General features: G+C 36.7%; 1 pseudogene; it reads right to left on the bottom strand.

Annotated features, from left to right (window-relative positions):
• Window positions 1-1,627: 1,627 nt before the first annotated feature.
• Window positions 1,628-2,275, bottom strand: LOC149002215 (secreted RxLR effector protein 161 pseudogene; annotated as a pseudogene).
• Between the last annotated feature and the right edge of the window lie 8,472 nt (window positions 2,276-10,747).

Raw genomic sequence — 10,747 nt, 5'->3', positions numbered from 1 at the left:
CGAATACCAATCGTTAGATGAAAGAAACAAGTTGTAGAAAGCATATAGCTAGTTGGTATGAAATATACAGAAGCGAAAAAGAAAGGAAATCAATTCATGGGACCGCGGAGCATAAAAATATTTGAGGAAAACAAGAACAAAAAGAAATTGAAGGGGTAGGTAGCTTGAACTATTCATATATCTAATAAGGGGAGATTTCATTCCATTTGACTTCAGTTTTGAATGGTCTAAGAGTACCTTACCAGGTGGTCGGCAAACAGAAAACTTTATTCTAAAAATGGGAATAAATCAAGATAAGAGTAGAAAAATCTCACAATCTCCATCCAAGAATGAAATGAAAAGAGGGGAAAGCAAAACATCACCAACTCAGTTGACCAAGCAGGTCTTTTTCTTTGGAAAAGAAGAACCAGCTTAAATTGCTGCATTTTATATGGATTATCAGAAGAATTATTCATAGATGGTTGTTGATGGGCTAAAGAGTGGAAGACGTGCTAATGCTTACTGGGAAATTAAAAACTGCACTCTATTATAGTATTTTATATTTTTATTCTTTATAGAACCTAGAAAAATTAGAAGGTCATTGAAGAAAAAGAAAACAAGTTCATTGCAATACATAATTTGCAGGCAAATAATTGGACTGGTAGATCGAGATTCGCAGCGATTGAGATATCTCCAGGCTGTAAACTTCTCCAATCAATAAAAGCTCTTCAGAGATGTTAAGAAAAGTAACCTAAATGCAGCGGAAATAACACAAGAAAGAAGAGAAAAGAACAAGACACCAGATGTACTTCGTTTGGTCCAATGACCTACATCCAAGGATGAGTAGTGAACTCATCAAGCAATGCAACTATCCAATAGCAAATGTAAGGTTACAACCCTATGATCTTGAGATAAGAACTCTATACATGGACAAGAAAGGTAAACAACAAGACTAGGAACAACTACACCTGAAAACCTGTAGAAGAACTGTAGCTTAAACCTTTCACCAGCGCAGATCCAAGAACACCATAACAAGTGTCTTCACGCCTCAATAGCAAGTGCTATTCAACCACCATGAGAGCCAAGTCACAAGAGCAAGATCAACACTAGAGCATACCAACCGAAACCTCCACTCAACAGAGGAAGAGCAAGAACCAAAGGAGAACCAGAGAGAGGAGAGAGACAGTGTCGTGTGATATCTGAGAATAACCCTAAAACCCCCAAATATGATGGTAACAGAAAATGGGCTAAAAGGACCAATCTACCCCTCTAACAAACACATAAGACACACCCTATCCTAAATACAAGTAAGTGACAGAAATACCCATGTTACATATACAACATTCTCCACCTTGACTCTGCTATTTTGATGTTGCATAAACCTGAGTGTCAACACAAACCCATCAAAGAAATATAAAAAGAAATGTAAAACAAACTACAGAGATAACAACTTTAACAAGTTTAAAGCAGACTTAAACTTATCAACATGTACTACTTTAGTCATAATATCTGCAGGGTTAATAGAAGTATCTATCTTACACACATCTAAGAAGCCCTTAGCAATTATATCTCTAATAAAATGCAGTTTTGCATCAGCATACTTTGTTCTTTCATAATATACACTATTCTTAGCAAGACACAAAGCACTCTAGGAATCACAATATACAAGAGAATGCAAGTCATGAAAACCAAGCTCCCCAAGAAGCCCTGTAAGCCACATGCATTCCTTAACAACCTTAGACAAGCAATATATTCTTGAAAGTGCCACCACATGTTGAAGAGTAGACTTCCAACTCACAAAATTCCCTCCAAGAGTAAACACATAACCAGTCAAGGATCTTCTCTTATCCAAATCAGCAGCAAAATCAGAGTCACAATACCCAATAATGCTAAGCTTATTAACACAAGAATTATCATGAACAATTCTATAAGATGCAGAATTTTTCAGATATCTTAACAACCACATAGCAGCATCCCAATGTGAATCACAATGCCTACTCATGTATCTACAAACAAGTTCAATTGAATAAGCAATATCAGGTTTACAACAAACCATAGAATACATGAGGCTACCTACACATTCTTGATATGGTCTATCAATTCCAGCAGAATTTGAATTCATTCTAAGCTTAAAATGAGCACCAAGAGGAGTATTAACAGTCCTAATATTATCATGTCCAAACTTATTAACAAGTTTATGAATATAACCAACTTGAGACAAGGTCAAAACACCATTAGGCCTATCTCTATGAATATCAATGCCAATAATGCTTTTAGCAACTCCTAAGTCTTTCATTTCAAATTCAGATTTCAACATAGACTTAAGTTTACAAATCTGAAATTTATCCTTTGATGCAATAAGCATGTCATCAACATAAAGCAAGAGATAAATGAAAGAATTAGGACTAAACTCACAATAATAAACACAATTATCATAATAGCTTCTCTTAAATTTATTCTTGAGCATGAATTCATCAAATCTTTTATACCATTGCCTAGGTGATTGTTTTAAGCCATACAAAGACCTTAACAACAAACAGACCTTAGTCTCACTCCCCTTAACAACAAAGCCCTCAGGCTGAACCATATATATTTTATCATCCAATTTACCATTCAAGAATGCAGTTTTAACATCCAATTGTTCAAGTTGAAGATCAAAGATAGCAGCAAGGGCAAGAAGCATTCTAATAGAAGTATGTTTCACAATATGTGAAAACACTTAATTATAATATATTCCCTCAACTTGAGAATAACCCTTAGCCACTAGTCTAGTCTTATATCTAAGTTGTTCTACACCAGGAATACCAGCCTTAACTTTATAAACCCATTTACAACCAATTAGCTTCTTTCCTTTGGGTCTATCAACAAGAGTCCAAGTCTGATTTTTCATCAAAGATTCCATTTCATATTTCATGGCGACAAGCCAATGCTTGCTGTCCATACAATCAAGAGACTCTTTATAGGTCCTAGGCTCACATCCCTCAAGCTGGTCAGCCACATTAAGAGCATAAGAAATCAGATTTGGACCATAATTAGACTCACACATATTAACATATCTAGTAGGTCTCTTAATATCTCTTTTAGACCTATCTCTAGCCAATAAATAACCATCTAAAGGATCCTCATCTACAAGCTCTTCTTTAACTTCTAAAGAACTATTACCAGCCCCTAGATCATCATCCTCAACTTTAGGATTAGATTCATCAAGATCATTTCAGATTTATCCCCTAACTCCACCTCAAATATAGTCTTATCTAGATCATTGGAGTTAGATCTAACACTAGATGAATCAATTTTCAGAAATTCCAATTCATTGAATTTAACATCTCTACTAATTACAATCTTTTTCTCTTGTAAACACCAAAGCCTATATCCTTCCTACCCCTGGACTCAAGCTTACCCTTGTTTTGGTGAATAAAACAAATACAACCAAAAGGTTTTAACACATTGTAATCAGCATGTACATTACTCCACCTAAAATCAGGTGTTTCAAAGTCAATTGAGGAACAAGGAGATTTATTAATGACATAACAAGCTGTACTAGCAGCTTCAGCCCAAAATTTCTTACTTAGGCCAGATTCAATCAACATGCACCTAACTCTATCCATGATTGTCCTATTCATCCTCTCAGCCACTCCATTCTGCTGAGGAGTATATGTGCATGTCCTATGTCTAGTTATTCCATGTTCCTTACAAAAAATCAGAAACTTTTCATTCACAAATTCAAGACCATTATCAGTTCTAAGTTTCTTGATCTTTTTCTCAGTTTGATTTTCAACCAAGACTTTCCACCCTAGAAATTTATCAAAGACAATAGATTTATCTCTAAGAAAATACAGCCAAGTCTTTCTAGAGTAATCATTAATAATAGACAAGAAATATTGGGCACCTGAAAGAGACAAAGGTACATTTGGACTTCCCCACAAATCAGAATGTATATATTCAAGTACATGAGTGGTCTTATATGAAGAATGAGGGAATTTAGTCTTATGGAGATTACCCATAGCACATACATCACAAAAAGTCAAAGGGCTAAACTTCTTAAGATTTTTTTGGCCACTTTTATACAAGTGTCCAAGCCCCTTACTACTTATGTGACCCAATCTTCTATGCCAAAGCTCCACCTCACTAACAACCCCACTAGAGACTGATGCAGCCCCTAAAACCACACTTCCATTTAAGAAGTATAAACCATTCTTCAAATCAGTAGTTAGTACAACACTACTACCCCTCATAATCCTAAAAGAACCATCCCTAGAGGTGTAATGGAAACCCCTAGTATCTAGCTGACTCAAGGCAACAAGTTTCTCCTAAGTCCAGGCACATGTCTCACATTTTCAAGATCTCTAACAGTCCCATCATTCATTCTTAGTCTAATAGATCCAAACCCCACAACATCACATGCATGATCATTCCCCATCAACACCTTACCACCTCTAATGGACTTAAAAGTGATAAACCACTCCCTTCTAGGAGTCATATGAAAGTTACAACCTGAATCTAAAATCCAAGTATCAAGATCACTAGTTGGGGATACTACAAGTGCATCACTAGTCACATCAGCCACATGAGTAGCTTCCATTCTCTCATTCCCATTCTCATTTTGTTTCTTTTGAAGCCTTTCTCTACAATATTTTCTAATATGCCTTTCTTTCTTACAATAATAACAAATCCTTTTATTGTTATTAGACTTACCATTAAAATTCTGATTTGTATTAGCACTACCACTCTTAGCAACAAACTTCTTCTTTTTCTTATTATTATTAAACTTCTTCTTAGTTTCATACACACTTCTATTTTCAGAATTAGCAAACAACCCCTCACTAGCATGCTTTCCTTTTTTCTCAGTTTTCAACTCTATATCCCTAACTTTCAATGCTTCCATCACATCATCAAGGGTTATAGATTTTCTACCATATTTAATAGCATTCTTAACACCAACATGAGAATCAGGCAAGGAATTTAGCAATAGAATAGCAAGGGTATTATCAGTTAACTCTTCATCTAAATCAGCCAAGTCACATGACAATTTATAGAATTCCTTACATTATCAGTTAGAGTCTTAGAAGCATCCATCTTAAAACTAAACAGTTGTTCTTTCAATAAAGTAACATTAGGAACAGATGCAGCGATATAGAGTTGTTCAAGTTTAAGCCAAACCTGAGCTGCAGTCTTACAATCTCTTACTCTTCTCATAACAAAGAGGATTCTCTTTATAATTTTAATACTTTATGGCACCTATTTTGAACTAGAATAGCATGACCATAAAATCACCCTTACCATCAAAATTTTCCAATTCATATCGGGTTGGGGCCATGATAGAAGAATAAAGCAATAACTGTTAGAATTTATCTAACAAATCAGAATAGTAACACTTTAGATATTAACAACTTAATCAATTTCAAACTTTAATCAAACAACTTCTGAAATTATAACAGTTAGAAAATATCAGAACTAATTCAAGAAGATAAGTAACAGATTAATTATGAACAATAGAATATAAATCAAGTTTAATAATAACAGAGTATTATTCAACAATATGCAATAACCAGAAAATCAAAAAATTGCAAACTGTATACAGTTTATAATCTAAAAATTCAAAACAAATTCTATATTAGATTATAAACACCAACTAATCATCAATTTCATATATCTAGGCTATTAAACATAAAAGCCCCAATTTTATTTCAAGAAACCCCTGGGGCGAAGCACTGTATTAGTCAGACAGCCAAATTGGATTGTAATTTCAATCAATAAACAAGGGGATTCATATGCAAACAATGTCAACTAGATATATAGGCAAAAGCCCTCAATCAATTTGAGTAAACCCTAACTTAGGGTTTCGGTCCAAATTAGGGTTTAGGTATAAACAGTAACCAAATGATCAGAAAGGTTGCAAATAGCAGTTCTAACAATACAAATCAATCAGAAACATACAAAGAGACCTTCGATTGAAGCAAACAAGATCAAACAATGAGTTCCAAGATCAAGTCCGAACCGAATCTAAAGCTTTGATGCCAAAACTGTTAAGAAAAGTAACCTAAATGCAGCTAAAAAAACACAAGAAAGAGGAGAAAAGAATAAGACACCAGATGTACTTGGTTCGGTCCAATGACCTACATCCAAGGATGAGTAGTGAACTCATCAAGCAATGCAACTATACAATAGCAAAGGTAAGGTTACAGCCCTATGATCTTGAGATAAGAACTCTATACATGGACAAGAAAGGTAAACAACAAGACTAGGAACAACTACACCTGAAAACCTGTAGAAGAACCGTAGCTTAAACCTTTCACCAGCGCAAATCCAAGAACACCACAACAAATGTCTTCACGCCTCAATAGCAAGTGCTATTCAACCACCATGAGAGCCAAGTCACAAGAGCAAGGTCAACACTAGAGCATACCAACCGAAACCTCCACTCAACAGAGGAAGAGCAAGAACCAGAGGAGAACCAGAGAGAGGAGAGAGAGAGTGTCGTGTGATTTTTGAGAATAACCCTAAAACCCCCAAATATGACGGTAACACACAATGGGATAAAAGGACCAATCTGCCCCTCTAACAAACGCATAAGACACACCCTATCCTAAATACAAGTAAGTGACAGAAATACCCCACCTACATATACAACAAGAGATATGAGAGCTATATAAAGGTTGAAGGGCCTCCTAATTTTCAAGTCAAACATTGTAGCTCTAAGTTAAGTTTCTAACATTTTGGGTGATCATTGGAGGTAGAGTTGCGGAAAGATGAAGAGGTCGGAGAAGGCAAGGCCTTGCTAGTATATGCTCTAGTATTTTGCTAGAAGGCAGCCATTGTGGTTATAGATAAGCATTCCTTCACTCACTCAGAAGGTCATGGAGATAACATGAAGCACCCAACTTACAAGGATCACAGTGATCGACCACCGGAGGAGGATCCATTGCGTCCTTGGGAATGCAAGTCACCTCCATGTGACACATCATGGTATCCAACACCTCATTACCGCAAATCACCACCTCCACCATCACATTATCCATCTCCTTTTATATACAAGTCCCCACCCCCACCATCACCTTCTTCACCTCCTCATGTCTACAAGTCACCACCCTTATCATCACCTTCTCCACCTCCCCCTTATGCCTATAAGTCACCACCCCCACCATCACCTTCCCCACCCCCTTCTTACGTCTACAAATCTCCACCCCCACCATCACCTTCACCTCCTCCTTACCTCTACAAGTCCCCTCTGATAACTCTATGAAATAGAGTTAAGATTGGTAACTTTATACTTGAGATGGCTTGATTTAGGAGTATTTTATCTTTGTTTTAGTGTTAGTAATCATTAGATGTTGTCTTATTGAGTCTTAACATGTTGCATCTTGTATAGGTCATTATTGTCACTCTTACATGAATTTCCCTTCAGATTAATGGATGAATTTGATTAATCCTCTTTCTCTTGAAAATGTAGGTGAAGATCCATAATAGAAGAAGAATATGTCCTCTAACTTTGCTGTAGAGTTTGCTGCAGCAATACAGAGCAGAATATTCTTAGATCCAATTCAAGTGAAATGACCAAAAAGGGCTAACTTAATGGACTTTCTTCTTGTCATTCCATGAAAGATCTCATCTCGTTGATATCAAAGGAAAATTTTCTAATCCTACAAGCCAATTTTAACCTAGGACTTAGGGGGAAAAGAAGGGTACAAAGAAGGGAAAAGGAGGCAATAACGTGGAGGAGAGAAAAGGAGGAGAAAGAGGAGAGAGGGCTGGAGCTGAATTCATGGGAGAGCTGCTGGGGAAGAAGGACAGATGGAGAAGAAGGGTGGAGCTCTTGTGGAAGCATTGAAGCTCTTAGTGTCTTTTCCATTTTATAACTCTATCTTCTTATCTTCTAGCTTAATGATAACTATATCTATCTCTTTGTATTTGATTTCTATTATGGGCTAAACTTGTGTTGTGTTGGGATGATAGTAGTACCTAAACTTGAATTTTAAGATGTAACTATCATGTGTTCTTTAGTTTTATTGCAATACAATTTATTGTCAATGAATTCAGCATGTTATATTGATTAATTTCGGTTCTTGAATGATCTTTCATGAACGATTGTTATGATTTTGTTAACTAGAAAGTTAATGTAGTCTAGATGTTTGCTGAATTGTGTGAGTCAGCATAATCTTTAATTAGTTTGTGTTAATTAGTAGGTTGGGTAGGAATACCCAATTACCTCACATTGCCATGATTGAGATTGGGTTTAAATTGCATTTAGATTTCAATTCTTCATAGAAATATGCAGATGTTGAATTAGGATGCTAAACATATGTGTATTGGAAAATACCATATTACCATTCATTCCAGGTTCTTGATATATTTTGGGGTTGTAATATTACTTTAGTATTTGAACTATAAAATTCAGGGGAAGGGAAACTTGATTCCCAACACTCTTTTCATTCACTAAGTTCCTTCTATTGCTCAATCTCCATTTTAGTTCTTTAGTTTAATTACTTGTCATTTGGTTATTTAGTTAGTCAATCACAAATCAATCTTGTTAATCTTGTTTAGATCAATTTTACTTTTGCATTGAAAGTTAATGATAGAATTCTCCGTGGGATCGATACTCTACTTATCATTTATTACTTGATTGCGACAAGTGCACTTGCGTAACATCTTGGTACACAAGCAACAAGTTTTTGGCGCCGTGCACTTGATTGCTAATCTCCATTCCACCATCCGTGGGATCGATACTCTAATTATCATTTATTACTTGATTGCGACACGTGCACTTGCGTAACATCTTGGTACACAAGCAACAAGTTTTTGGCGCTGTTGCCGGGGCAACATGTTTCCTCCTTCACCGTCACCTTCTCCTCCTCCACCTTACCTCTATAAGTCCCCTCCTCCTCCATCACCTTCCCCACCTCCTCCTTACCTCTATAAGTCCCCTCCTCCACCGTCAGCTTCTCCTCCTCCTCCTTACCTCTATAAGTCCCCTCCTCCTCCATCACCTTCTCCACCTCCTCCTTACCTCTACAAGTACCCTCCTCCATTGTCACCTTCTCCTACTTCTCCTTACCTCTATAAGTCCCCTCCTCCATCATCACCTTCGCCACCTCCTCCTTACCTCTACAAGTCACCACCCCCTCCATCTTCTTCTCCTCCTACTTATTACTACAGTTCTCCACCTCCACGATGATTACCATCTCACTTTCCTCCATAAATTACAAATACCAATGTCCACCTTTTTATCGCATTCACATCATGTTACTAGTCTTTTTCTTACATTGATCCCTTCAATGGTCATCATATTACTATAAATTACTTTCATCACCTCTTCTACGTCCTCTGTGTTAATGCTAATCTCCATTCCACCATCCTGTTCATTACCTCACATAAGTCTCTACTATTGCCTTGGAAAGGTTCATGTTCGTTCTCCAACAAGTAGCATTCTCTTTGGTAAATTCTATCCATGCATGGAAATGTAGTTCACTAAGTCATTTTACAATTTCATGAGCATGCAAGAGTGGATTCAAAAAGAAAAGGTTGTATATGGCAATTAGTTATCACTTTGTAATAGATTTTTCATCTCTATCTCTTTACTGTAGGACTACATGATACTTGTGAGCAAATTATGTAATTGTCAATCAATTTAATGACTTTTTGTGAAAATGATCCTTCTAAGAATTGAAAATCTTCTTGTCCCCATGTGAGGTGATCAATGCGTTGTAACAATGATTTTTATCTATTTCTACCATGTATAGAAGATTGAAGTGGTAACGCCAACCATAAGATATCTAAGGCAGAAGTTTTGTATATTTGCTAGACATCAAATTTCATCCTTTAATTCAATAATTTTCTCTTCTCCTGGGCTGAAACTTGACATGTAAATTTACGACAATGTCATTCACAAAATTTTCAACCTATTTTTTAAAATTGGCACACGGTGAAAAACATAAATTTTAAAAGAAGATGCCAAAAATGGCATGATAAGAAGTAAAATTCTAACTGACAGGGTTTATAGTGAAGTTGAAGGAAGCCCTTACCTCATCGCTGCCCAACCTGGCTCGTTCGGGATTTGGGTCTGGTACATTGTATTATTCATCATTGGTCCTGCAGAAGAGCTGTTTACTACACGGGAACACTGGCCTTGTAGACTATAATCACTACCAAGGAATGCCCCTTATCATGACTCCAGCAACCCCCCCCCCCCCCCCCCCCAAAAAAAAAAAAGCGATAAAAAAGGTTGATGCCTTTATTGTTGGGTTTGGGTGTCTTGTATTCTGTGGGTCCATGTAATTATGGTTTTACTAGTACTGGGGTAAACTTGTAATTACATTGGGATTAGGGTTTTAGGTTTCCCTATAAATAGTCTCTGTGGGATAATCTAGTAGACACGGAAGCAAAGGGTAACACTTTGTGGGTGTGAGAGTGGTGTGAGGTTTCCTGGAACTAGTGAAACTCTTTTTCTCTCTGGTGGACGTAGGCAGGGTTTTGTTGAACCACGTTAAATCCCCTTGTGTGCTTTGCTTGTGTTCTTCTCTGTTCGTGGTTGTGCATCCATTATCCCTAACAAGTGGTATCAGAGCGAGGTTTGGTGGATCATCGCCGGAGGTATGCGAAGATCCAAAAAGGAGATGATAGGTGCCAGGAGAACGGAGAAGGTTTCGACTGATTGATCGAAGGTACGATTCTAGATCTAGAATCGTGAAGTTTTTTTTTTTAATCTTTTTATTTCTTATGATTTGAGCGGATTGGCTCAAGAGAGGATTGAAAAAAAAAAAGAAGAGAAGAA

The sequence above is a fragment of the Hakea prostrata genome, chromosome 10, assembly GCF_041222555.1.
Source record: "Hakea prostrata isolate BN-2017 chromosome 10, UWA_Hpros_2, whole genome shotgun sequence".
NCBI classification, from domain to species: domain Eukaryota; kingdom Viridiplantae; phylum Streptophyta; class Magnoliopsida; order Proteales; family Proteaceae; genus Hakea; species Hakea prostrata.
The sequence above is the reverse complement of the archived record's forward strand: the minus strand, read 5'-3'. Positions and strand labels throughout refer to the sequence as shown.